This window comes from Pan troglodytes, chromosome 3, assembly GCF_028858775.2.
Source record: "Pan troglodytes isolate AG18354 chromosome 3, NHGRI_mPanTro3-v2.0_pri, whole genome shotgun sequence".
NCBI classification, from domain to species: domain Eukaryota; kingdom Metazoa; phylum Chordata; class Mammalia; order Primates; family Hominidae; genus Pan; species Pan troglodytes.
In genome coordinates, this window is record NC_072401.2 from 60,980,494 (window position 1) to 60,994,202 (window position 13,709).

Genomic DNA, 13,709 nt, shown 5'->3' on the forward strand with positions numbered 1-13,709 from the left:
CACCAGACGGCTTCCGCACTGGCAAGAGAGGGGTGTTTCATGGTGACTGGCATTTGACTATGATTCCATGTTTATGAAGACTCTCTAAATATTTGCGGACACCCAGTATGGCCTCAGGGAGTAGCAGGTACTGTTGGACCTGAACTGGAGTTGCTCCCAGTTTTAACTCTACCACCACTGGTGCCTGACTTACAGCCAGTCCAGGTGGGTTACTATCAACCCAAACTCTGGGAATTTTAGTAAGCAACCCAGGCATTTCATTTACTCTTGGTTCCAGAGTCTTTTTTGCATATAGTCTCTATTCTTCAGCCTATGGTACAGTACGGGTTAACATCATAGCCTCCGGGTGAGGTAGATTTAAAGTTACATTCCCTTGTGGCCCAAATGTAATCTGTACCTGCAGTTTTTGAAGTAGGTCTCTTCCCAGCAAAGGAACAGAACCATTTGGGATGAGAATTCATGTTGGACTTCTCATCCTCCTATAACACACCTCTTTGACCAACCGATGGGCCTCTTTTCAGAGACTCCAGTGGCTCCCACAATAGTTGCACAGTTCTTGGATAGTGGCCCTATAGGTTGGGTCACTACTGAGTGTTTAGCTCTGGTGTCTACCATAAAGTCCATTAGCTGGCCTCTAACTTCCAATCTGGCCATGGGCTTCTCAGGGCCCAAAGAGAAGCAGCCTGGTCTGTCCTAGTCCTCATATCCTTCAGCCCCTGCCAGTCTGATCAGATCAGTGCCTGGTTTCTCCTGGGTGTGGCAGCCCCTGGCTGGTGGCCTTCCTGTACGATGGCCCTGACCCTTCTCCTTATTATTATTCTCTGGACACTCATCCTTCCAGTGTCCTTGTCTTTTGCACTGTGCACACTGATCTCTTTCCAACCTTGGCCAGCTCTCAAATCCCTGTCCATACTGGCTTCTTCCACGCCCACTTCCATGCCCACATCACGCCACCTGGCAAAGCCAGCTTCCCTCCCTGTGAGAGCTGCTGCCAGCCAATCAGCCTTTTTCTTAAGCCTTTGATTAGCCTCTGTCTTTGCCTCCTGATCTCCATTAATGTACAACTTGTGGCCACTTCAATAAACTGAGTAGCATTCATGCCTGCAAAACCTTGCATTTTCTGCAATTTTTGCCTGATATCCCCCTGGGCCTGCTCTACAAATGCTGTGTTCAGCATGTGCTGGCCTCACTAAGTCTTTTATAAAACTGGCTGGGGCTTTCATATGCACCCTGAAGCACCCATGAGATTTTTCCCTATATTGATTGCCTTTCTCCCGCCTTCCCTTAAACTTTGCAGGAGTGCCTCTTGGTATCTGGGCAGCTGCTGTAGTTGGGCTGCCTCATTTGGATCCTAGTCGGGGTCCTCTTGTTTCCCAGAGAGGCATTTGCATAGCCCAAACATGACCTGACTGGAGACAGTTTGCTTTATTTTCCTAGCATTTCACCTTAACTTCCTGGAGTGAGGGCTCAGATTTTTCCATCTCAGGTGAGACTGGGGCATGTATCCCTTTGAGCTTGACTCCTCAGAGGCAGTAACTCTGGGTAAAGGGGGGTAGATTGGAGCATATGGAGGAAGGGTCTCTTTTCCCTCCAGTGGTTCTTGCAAAACCGGGTTTTCCTGTGGCTTTCTTTTTGTCTCTGTGTCTGCCAGAGAAGATTTCACTTTCAGCTCAGCTCAGGCTACAAGCTCCTGTGACTTTCCCTTTAACTCTGTTTTCACTTTGTCTTTGTAGCTGCCAGCACAGCTGATTTCTCTTGGCTTGAACTGCGAGCATTCTGCAATAAGCTGCTAAACAGGGCTGCATTCAGCCATGAGTTAATATAAGGAAATTTGGTCTGAATGCCCTGACTGTCCTCTGACTCCGGTCACCACCTTAAACACAGGGCCAATTGTGTCCCTATCTATAAGTACATTTGGCCAGCCAGCCAACACCAAAAGAGGGCTATTCTAATTCACAGAGAGCTCTCAGCATTCAATGGGTTAACTTGACTCCCTAACCACCACCCCCCCACCACCACAAAGCCTTTCTTAAAGTTCTTTAACATGAATTCCAATGGGGTGGGTTTTGAGGATTTTCCTCCCATTTCCTGCCAGTTACAACACAGCACATTCACCTTTCCTTTCATTTTAGACCAATCGGACCGGTTGTTCCTACACTTTGCTCAGATAGATGCTGGGATTGTTTCAAGGTCTGAGCTTTTGTAATAGTGCTGTTATGAATATGGATGTGCAAATATCCCTTTGAGATCCTGATTTTAATTCTTATGGATAAATATCCAGAAGAGGGATTGCTGCATCATATGGTAATCTTACGTTAAATATTTTGAGAAACCTCCATACTGTTTTCAGTAGTGTCAATTTTTTAAACAAACCTCATCACTCAGTTCCTTTGGAAGGAGGTATGTGCCACAAGATACATTTCCTCTATTATTAATACACAGTCGTGCAAGTGTGCATGTGTGTGTGTGTAGCAGGACAAGCCACAGACAAAACTTCTCAGACACCAAGTTGTAGAAGGAAGGGCTTTATTCAGCTGGGAGCATCAGCAAGCTACTGCCTTAAAATCTGAGCTCCCCAAATACACAATTTCTGTCCCTTTTAAGGGCTCACAACACTGAAGATTTCACATGAAAAGTTCATGATTGATTTGAGCAAGCATGTGGTGCATGACAGGGGCTGCATGCACTGGTGGTCAGAGAGAAACAGAACAGGGCAGGGAGTTTCACCATGTTCTTCTATACAATGTCTGGAATTTATGAATAACATCAGTTTCTAAGTCATGAGTTGATTTTTAACTACTAGGTTTAAGCCAGGCAGGCCCAGGGCTGGTTTTGAGCATGGTGCTGGGCTGCCTGTCTTTGATTTCACTTATTTCTTTTTTTCTTAAAACAGGTACTGAGGATAAAACAATATAAAATAATATGAGAGGGTCTTTCTCTTCCTTCATTCCCCTCTTTTGAGACTCTCACTTTTTATTAGCGGGAGTTCTCACTCTTATTTTTGTTACTTATGTCTTTTTGTGCAACAGATTGATAGTGATTTATATAGTACACTTGTGCTGAAGCACTTTGGTGAACTAAGGTAGCGATGAAGCTTTTTATCATTTGAAGAAGTACAGGTAGGAAACAAAGGAGCAGTAAGTAGGTTCTTAATTACTATTATTACTCTTATTATAAGAGTTTTAAATCTTCCTATTGCTGGGAACTAATTTTTAAACATGGCTTCCAGATTGTGTCTGTGCCACACTTGCATGGGTACATGTGCAAGTTTTGTTATGTCTTTAACTATATCCTCAACTACTTGTCCTTGATCATCTATGTGTAGGCAACAATTAGTAAGGTTAAATTTTCTACAAACTTTTCTTTCAGCTGCTAGCAAGTAGTCGAGAACTAGTCTATTTTGATAGATAGCATTTCTCATCAGAGTCTCTTGCCGGGCAAGAACAGTCAAGGCTTGATTGGTTTTATTAGTAATAATTTCTAAAACAGCTTGTAACTGTATGATTCGGTTGAGCATTTAGATGGGGGTCTAGTATCTTCATGAGCCATCTTGTGCCCAAGTGGCAGGTCCATAGTATTGTATGATTTTTTCAGGGGGCCATTTATTATCTTTTTAATCACCTATGGCTATGCTTCCTTTTTTGTGGGAAGCATAGACTGGGAAGCCTAGAAGTTTACCTGTTTTTATGGGCAGTAAGAAGAAAGAAGGCTTAATGGTGCCAATTGCACAGCTACCTCTCCACTGATCAGGCAGCTTAGCATAAGCTCTGTGTCTACATATCTAGTATAACCTGGTGGGGACCATCCAGTCCTGGTAGAATTCTGGGTGGGCCTAAACAGTATGCAACTTTGGAAATTTACTGAATGGATTTCTTTCTGTGTAATTGGAACTCCACCATGTAACTGTTTTTGTGGTACTATTATAGAGCTTTTGTCTAAGACAGCTAAGCTGCCTTACAGGATGAGCGAATCCTTTTCTTTCTTTAGATATGCAATACTGTCTAATAATTGAGACTTTTAGAACCTAGAGATGATCAGGGTGATTCTTTTGGTCTGGGAATTCATCAGGAACTGGGTCTGTAGGAACTAATTCTGGGGCTTCCCATGGCCATTGATCTCCTGTTACGGTTTTTCCACAAACATAACGTGAAGTGACTTGTAGAGACTGGGCTACGTGTTCGGCTAATTGCAAAAACAAATTTTTAGTTTTTCCTGGAATCTCAGGTACTGGCACATTTAGTTCATCATAGAAAGTCTGAAATACTGGTTCTGGATAGTGTTCTTGAACTTCTTCTTTTATTAGGATGCTTACACTAGGATCTAGTCTTTTTCTATTAATGTCTAATGTTACATATTTTTCTTTATTTTACTTTGGGTCTGAGGGGTTTGTGATTATCAATTTTAAAAGGTTGCAGCTCCTACTCATGCAGGAGGGGAGGGACTGACCTTTTTATTTTTTATTTTTTTGGAGTCAAACAGGATCCTTTTTATCTTTTTTTAAGTAGTCTAAATGACACAAGACCAGTATTAACACATCTCACAAAAATATGATTCTTGACAGATATACTTATTTTTTTACTGTGTAACTAGTTTTTCAATTTAGAGAACCACATCTTATTTCATGCTGCTTACTATTAATAACAGCACAAGTGTCAAATTTTAAGATTACGTTTTTGGGGACCTTTCTTTTTTTTTTTTTCTTTTTTTTTTTTTTAGCTATTACTTTACTTGTGTCACTTAGAAAAGGATCAGTCCTTAATCATGGGAGGCTTACAGTGAGTCATAACACGCATCAGGCTGGTCACTTCCTGGATTACATACTTTGTACTGAGTGTTATTGTACAAACAAGTTCCTTTTGGAGTTCCTAGGCATTCATAATAACTATAAAATAATAGGACTGTAGCAATCTTTTGTCCTACCTCAGTGACTTGATGTATATACTGGGAACAGCCCTCAGTCTGAGGAAGTTCAGCTGAAGTCCTTAATGTACAAGTCCAAATTTTAAGGAAAATGAGTCCTGCGATGAGTTTCCTCATGCTTCAGCCGTGCGTGGACCAGTCAGCTTCTGGGTGTGACTGGAGCAGGGCTTGTAGTCTTCTTCAGAGTCACTTTGCAGGGGTTGGTGAAGCTGCTCCTATCTACGTACAACTCCTAGTCTACTGATGTTTAAGGATTGTCTCGGAGGTTGGGCCTACTAGAATAAACTGAGTCCAGCACCTCTAAACAGTTATGTTTAACTAGGCTCTCTGATACCAGGAGTAAGGTGGCAGGGTTAGGGTGTTGCAAACTTCAATGGTTATGTGGGGATTTTCACAGAGCAAGCTTTGGTATCTACTTAGTGTAGCATTTATTAGCTAATGGTGTCCTTTGGTATTTATTAAAATCACCACAGCATGGGGAGACTTTATGTTTAGGTTTTGTCTAAGAGTTAGCTTATCTGCTTCTTGTGGTAACAGGGCCATTGCTGCCAGGGCCCTTGGACATGGGGGCCAGCCTTTGGAAACCCCGTCTGGTTGTTTTGAGAGATAGGCCACTGGCCTTGGCCAGTGCCCCACAGTCTGAGTTAAAACTCCAACTGCCATTTTTTTCTCTTTCTGACACACAGACGTCACAGAGTTTTGTCAGGTCAGGTAACCTCAGGGCTGGGGCCGACATGAATTTTTTTTTTTTAACTCATGAAAAGCTCTTTGCTGTTGGTTGTAATAGAATATTACAACAATGTAATAAAAATGTAATCTACATTTTTATTCACTGTCATCTACCAAAATATTGACTTAAATCCTGTAGCTATTTGATTTCAAGCTTTAAATTGATCTGGTATTCCTTGCGGGGCTCTAATTGCATCTAAATAGATATGAGAGTTGGAAGACCTATAAGGGGCTTCTCTCGCTTTATGATATCTTATTATTTTCTTTTCTTCCTCTGGTTGATGAAATGCCAGGGTGAAAGGGATAGCCAAATGGACTAAAGCACAAGTGCCACTCTAGTTATTCAGCAGAGTACCTAGTAAAGGTCCACCACAATACCACCACACATCTGCTCGGGGATGAACAAAGGCTGACTGATTGATAACCTTTTGAAAATTCTTAAGCTCACTGCATCCTTTCAGGTCTCTAAGGAATGCTGTCTCCTCCCTGCTGTGAGAGACACGAAGTGAACTTAGTGTTGGAAGATGGAAGCTGGATGGCTCTCGGAGGCTGACCCACAGGGACTTCAGGATATAGCAGAGAGAGCTTGGCATGACTTATTACTCCAGGCTGTAGAATCCTGGAAAAGAGTTACCATGCAGCCTACGCCTGGTCAACTGGAGGACCACCGTAGTGGAAAGGGGACAATTAGGGCCTCTGGCCTGCCGTGTGCACAAGCATAACAATTGCTTTTGTTTAACGTGCAGATGGAATATTTGATCTATTTCAACCAGGCATTTGCATCTTGGTATGCTGTCTTAATTGCCAAAGTTTTTTTTAAGTCTTTAACTTCTGTGATCTTCTAGTAAAATGAATGTTTCCTTTAGCACCAATTTGTATTAGTTTTTAGACCAAAGAAAGCTAAACACCATTTTATATTTAATAATGCTTCTTGTATGATTTTTATACCAGATAAGCTAAATTTTACCTTTATATTAGTGTGCTATTAATATTAAACTTAATTTTAATAAAACCTTGAAGACATATTTATCTAATTTTTCATGTTTGACCATAAGGTAAGATTTTATAGACTCTTTTTAACCTTTTATAATTTTTGTTAAAGAGCAGGTTGATGCTTTAAGAAAAAAAACCTGTTGCATTTTTACTTTTATGTCTAGTTCCCAGAAAAACTGGATGATACCTTTTTAACTTTAGCTAATATGTTTACACACAGAATTTTCTTTACAATTAATGTTTTAAAACTTGCTTAAACTTTTAAAACAATAATTTTTTTAACCTTTTAATGTAGGTAAAAATCCACATTTTGATGCCTCCTTATAATCTTTTTACCAAAGGTATGTTTTACTTTTTTATACACTTTGCACATAAACTGTTTCTTCAATAGTACTCAAGAGGCCAAATTACTTTTAAATTATAAAACCTTTTTGCATAAATTTTTATAACTTTTTTTCACGACTTCCGCTGACAATTCTTCAACATGTCTCAACTTTTTGACTTATTACAAACATTTTTTCTTGAAACAACCAATTTATTTCAGAACAAGAATTTACCATATAACACTGTTTTTACGTAAATTTTGCCTCCCCTTCTTTTTTTTTTTTGAAGATAACCATTTCTTTTTTTTAAAGCAAACTTTTTTGATGTCTTTGGACTAGACTGTCTAAGGCCACAAGATTAGAATTTACCATAATGTGTGTTACACTGTTAACTTTTAGCAAACTTCACTTTTGTTGAAAACCTTGTAAGTTTGGAATTTCTATTATCCTTTGCTATTAATAAGACCTTGTTTAGTCTAAATTAACTTAGAATTGGTATAGATGGCCTTTTTTTTCTCTCTGCTGGTCTTTCCTTGCCTCTGCCAGCTGCTTATGCTGCTGTTCTCTTAACTACTGTTGGGGGAGAAGGGGTCTAAAGACAGCTGTAACTGTCTATGTACGGAAACTGGTCTTGGTGCCTTGGTTTACAGGTTACTTTGTGTCATACCTTTGAAACAAGGGACCTGTCCAGGCTTCCTTCTGATGTCCAACCTACCTCTAATGCTGGCCAGTCTATTTCACACAAAGCTTTAAGTTTTCCTGGAGTCATAGTGACTCCATAGTCTCCATTAAATCCTTTCTTGAAATTCTTTAACATAGTTCTCAGTGGGGTGGGCTTACTTTGCACCTGATCCATGTTTTTTCGAGGCAAAACACCACGCTTACACCACACACACACCACAAAACAAAGAACAGGTAAAAGGGCACACACACACTTTTGCAGTTTATACCAAACCAAAATCAAAACCAAAATCAGCATACCCAGAAATTCAAGCCAGGCCAAAAACCGAAACCAAAGTATCCAGCAATTCAAGTCAAGTCAAAACCAGAACAAAGGTGCCAATACAGGCACACCTTGGGTGATCAGGCCACGATTCCACTCAGGTGGAGTGGGGCAAGTTCCAAAGACTAGTCTTACCAAATTTTAGATGTCTGGACTCCAAGTGCCAGTTCCTTCCTGGTGTTCAGCCACTGTGTTAATCCTCTGTGAGGGCCTGCTACCTGCTTCTCTGGTGAGGCATTCCACCGGGGCAATTTCCTACCCAGGAGGGCTCTTTGGATCATGTCACTCAGGCTGGCTGGAGTCCCCCACAGGGGCACTCCACAAGCCAGGCTTAAGTTGCCTAAGGGGCTGCCTCAGCTGTCTGTCAATCACGTTGCTTCCCAGTCAGGGAGCCAAGAAATATAACAGGAGGAGCCGCAGACAAAACTCAAGACACCGAGTTGTAGAAAGAAGGGACTTATTCAGCTGGGAGCATCAGCAAGCTACTGCCTTAAAATCCGAGCTCCCCAAATGCACAATTTCTGTCCCTTTTAAGGGCTCACAACACTAAAGATTTCACATGAAAGGATCGTGATTGATTTGAGCAAGCAGGCGTTACGTGACAGGGGCTGCATGCACCGGTGGTCAGAGAGAAACAGAACAGGGCAGGGAGTTTCACAATGTTCTTCTATATAATGTCTGGAATCTATGAGTAACATCGGTTTCTAAGTTATGAGTTGATTTTTAACTACTAGGTTTAGGCCAGGCAGGCCCAGGGCTGGTTTTGGGCCTGGCGCCGGGCTGCCTATCTTTGATTTCACTTATTTGTTTTTTTCTTAAAACAGGTACTGAGGATAAAACAATATAAAGTAATATGAGAGGGTCTTTCTCTTCCTTCATATGTACTTGACTTAGTATATATAATAAGAATTAAAATAGCATCTTTACAGAGTAGTGGGAAAGATACTGTTAGAAAATATGGAAACCAGACTCTTCATTTATAATATTTTAATCACTAGTATGGATTCTTAGGAAGACTAGTGTTATTTGTTTACTTATCTTTAATTTTATATTGTTACAGCTCTGCTAAATAACTTGTATTTATTCCAGGCAGCTTTTCTGTTTAGTCATGAGAATTTATTTCCCTGACTATGAGCACAAAGGAAAAGTTACTTGTGATTGGGAAGATGTTATGTATTTCTCTTAACTATGTAATCCAACATAAAACATGTTTTTCATGATCTTATTGGACATTTGCATATTCCCTGGTAAAATTCCTGTTTAGATTCTTAAACATTTTTTGATTATGTTATTTGTCTTTTTAACATTGAGCTGTAAGCTTTCTTTATTTTTTTTTATATAAGTAAGTCACTTATCAGGTATGTAACTTGCAAATAGATACTTCAAACTCTGGTTTCTCTTTTGACTTTATTGATGGTGTTCTTTGATGTGTGAAAAATTTTAATTTGATGAAACCGAATTTATCAATTTTATTTTGGTTGCTCCTGCTCCTGGTGTCATATCTAAAAACTTTGCCACATTCAATGTTACAAAAAAATTTTACTTTGCTGTATATACAATTGTTTTTGTGCTTAAAATATTAATGAATTCATCCTTTCAGCAACCCCATGAGGTTGATAATACTATGACCACCAATGCCATTTCATTGGTGAGGAAGTTGAAGCAAATAAAGTCCAAGTAACTTGTCCAACCCCACATCATTATGTAGTGGTTTCTCAGAGACTTGAATCAAGGGCATCTGGATCCAGAGTGCCAGCTCTTAACCACCATGTTATGCTGAGTCTTCTATTTGAGGTACAGATATTTTCAAAATATAATATTCCCTATTTTCCACTCATGTAGCTATATATTAATTGTAATTTTATTACAAATGTATAATTTAAAATATGTAGATTTATTATTCCAGTTATATATCACTGCATGACAAATTGTTTCCAAATGTCAGGCCTTAAAACAACTGTAATCATTTTATTATCATCGCTCAGAGTTTGGGTGTTGGTTGAGCTCAGTTATGTGTTCCTTCCACAGAGTTTCTTAGGTAGCTAGTTTCCTACGGTGCCTCGGTCTATAATTATCTGAAGATCATTCACTTACATACTTAATGATTCAAGTTGAAGGGCTCAAAGTGCTAGTGGGCTACCAGGATTTCTTGGGCATATATCTGTGTCTCTCTACCAAATTGTCGTTTATTACGGGGACTACGGATGGAGTTGAGGAGGTGTAGAGAGAAAAAGAAACATACAAACAAAAGATCCAAAGAGAGAGGGAGAAAGAGAGAGAGAACACTTTGTGTTTCCAACAGAACTTTGTAAGATAAGCTGCATTATTTCCACTATATCGTTTCTGTTGAGACAGCTACAAGGTCTGCCAAACTTCAAAGGGAGGGGATATTACTTGACAGGAAAATTGTCAAAGTATTTATAGTCATGTCACAAAAATCACAACCAATATAACCTTTTGAAGAAGACAGTAGAAGTTGTTAAGTTATTGTAAGATTCATAAAATATTAAAAATAATAAAAAAACAAAATATGAAAATTATGTGAATTTAGATATCTACAGTTCTTGCAATTTTTTAAACATTGTATTATATGTATCCATAGGTATTTTAAACATGGAATAAGGGTTCTAAAAAAAGCTGCAAATGAATAAAATAGCATGTGAGAAACATGATCAATTCAAGTTTTTTGAATAACACTAATGAATTAATAATGAAATGTTAATTTTTCAAACTTCGTGTACTGATTTTATGTTTATTTCACAAATTCATTTTTAAACCTCATAAATAACACATGAAACTATTGTAAAAAGTTAAATACTGCAGGATTCTGTAGAATAAAATCTAAAATTCCCATCCTTATATTTATGTGCATTCTTCTAGATTTTTTTTCGTTGTACAAGTTTACATATATTTTATTTTATTTCATTACAAGTACAAGTAAGCCTTTTTTCCTGGAAACTACTTTTTCTATTTAGCAATGGAATAAACTGTTCTCTGCGATGGCTACACTCACACATTTGTTGGAGGTATGTGTATTCATTGACTGGAGCCAAGTAAGTGCTGGAGGAAATATTCTGTTCATACATGTGCTTATATGGAAGGATTTCTGCATGACAGTTTCTAGATGTAGAACTTCAGTTTCAAACTGTATATTGACATTTTATTTTAGAAGGTTATTTTGCATTATACTCCCTCAAAAATAGATTTTTCAGATTTTTATAGGTTGCAAATCTCTAGAGCATTAATTTATTGGCATTGTTTCTATTTTCCTGAGCATCAGTTACTTTATAATCTTTTATATGTTTTTGGGAATTTCTACTTTGAAGTGCCTGTTCATATTTTCATTAAGTTTTATATTGGAATGTTTCTCCTTTTTAGTTGGTGATTGTAGTACTCACTAAACAATAGATACCCATCTTTTAAGTGTGTTGTAGAATAGGTTTACTGTGAATTATTTCAGGCTTATAAGAATGATAAAACAACATTTTTAGCCTTTGCCACCTTGTTATTCCTGTTTTCCTTTATAAATGTATCAATACCTGGATGATTTGTGTAAAATATTCTGTTATACACCCTTCCTATAATTTCTTTAACATCATTGTTTTAGTGCATGTGTGTGTGTGTATGACATGATTTATATATATGTATACAAATACAAATCTACATATTTAGTGATATATAGTGATATATATAATATAACATATGTGTGTGTATATATATATAGTGATATATATGTGTGTATATATACACACATGTTTATATAGTGACATATATTTAAATCATGCCTTAGGCTGAATAATATTTGTTGGGAGACTTGTTTAGTGATAAGACTTCTGATTAACAAAGACAACTGGGTTTCTGTCAATCTGGACCACTTTGATCATAAAGTGCTTCCCTGATGTGCAGATTAAAGGAGGTTTATGGCTTGACTTAGCTATTTTCCACAAAATTTATAAACTTTTTGTATTCTTTGTAGATGTATTTTTGTTATGCTAAAAAATGTAGTGTTGCCAAATTATATTTATCGGAGGGAAAGATCAAAAGACTGTGGAAAAGAGAAAAAAAATTAGACTTGATCATTTATAGTTATGTAGAATAATAATTATAAATTCAAACTGTCTTCAATAAACACATTGAATTTCCCAACATAGCTATTAGATTGTAAAGTGATGCTGTGTCTTGTTTCAAAAGAAATGGACATGTATATGTGCCTGTGTGTTCATCAAGATTGAAAATTCACTAAGTCCCTTTAGAATGCATTTCCTATATTATCACAAACTAAAATTAAGAACTTGTATTTGCTATTAAAGGTCAAAATGAGAATAAAACCGATATGAAATTTAGGATTGTTTTTTCTAGTTCTGTTAAGAATGATTATGGTATGTTTAGGAGAATTGCATTGAATTCATAGATTGCTTTTGGCTGTATGGTCATTTTCATAAAATTGATTTTACCCATCCATGAGCATGAGAGATGTTTCCATTTGTTTGTGTCATCTATGATTTTTTTTTACAGTATTTTGTAGTTTTCATAGTTTTCTTAGTAGAGGTCTTTCACCTTCTTGGTTGGATGTATTTCTAAGTATTTTATTTTATTTTTTTTCTTTTTGATTCAGCTGTTGTGAAATGGGTTGAATTCTTGATTTGATTCTTGGCTTGAAGTCTGCATAGCCAAAGCAAGACTAAGCAAAAAGAACAAATCTGGAGGTATCACATTACCCAACTTCAAACTACTACAAGGCTGTAGCTACTGAAACAGGATGGCAAAGGTATAAAAACAGACATGTGGACCAATGGAACAGAATCCAGAATCCAGAAATAAAGCCAAATACTTATTGCCAACTGATCTTTGACAAAGCAAACAAAAACATAAAGTGGAGAAAGGACACCCTATTCAACCAGTGGTGCTGGGATAATTGACAAGTCACTTGTAGTACAATGGTACTGAATCCACATCTCTTGACTTATAAAAAAGAATCTACTTAAGATGGATGAAAAAATTAAACCTAAGACCTGAAACAATAAAAATTCTAGGACAGAACATCAGAAAGTCTCTTCTAGACATTGGCTTAACAAGGACTTCATGAACAAGAACCCAAAAGGAAGTGCAACAAAAACAAAGATAAATAGATGTGACTTAATTAAACTAAAAAGCTTCTGCACAGCAAAAGAAATAATCAGCTGAATAAACAGACAACTCACAGAATGGGAGAAAATATTCACAAACTATGTACCTGACAAAGGACTAATATTCAGAATCTACGAAAATTCAAACAGACGAGAGAAAAACAAATAATATCATCAAAAATTAGTCTAAGATCATGAATTGACAATTCTCAAAAGAAAATATACAAATGGACAACAAACATAAAAAAAATGCTCAACATCACTAATTATCATGGAAATGCAAATCAAAACCACAATGCAATACTACTGTCCTCCTGTAAGAATGGACATCATTAAAAAAAAAAAAAACAGAAAATAATACAATATTGGCATGGATGTAGTAAAAAGGAACACTTTTACACTACTGGTGGGAATGTAAACTAGTACAACCACTATAGAAAACAGTATGGACATTCCTTAAGAACTAAAAGTAGATCTACATTTTTACCCAGCTATCCTACTACTGGATATCTACACAGAAAAAAAGAAGTCATTATTTGCAAAGACTTATGCAAATCTTTACAGCAGTACAATTCCCAACTGTAAAAATATGGAACAAACCTAAATGCCCATCAA

The 13,709-nt window shown here is 37.4% G+C and overlaps 1 long non-coding RNA gene across 1 annotated transcript; it reads left to right on the forward strand.

Moving 5' to 3' along the window:
* Positions 1-1,098: 1,098 nt before the first annotated feature.
* LOC129143734 (uncharacterized) lies at positions 1,099-6,514 on the forward strand. Its single transcript, XR_008547526.1, has 2 exons — positions 1,099-1,486; positions 6,111-6,514. It is a non-coding gene; the product is annotated as an uncharacterized LOC129143734 (long non-coding RNA).
* The last annotated feature ends 7,195 nt before the right edge of the window (positions 6,515-13,709 follow it).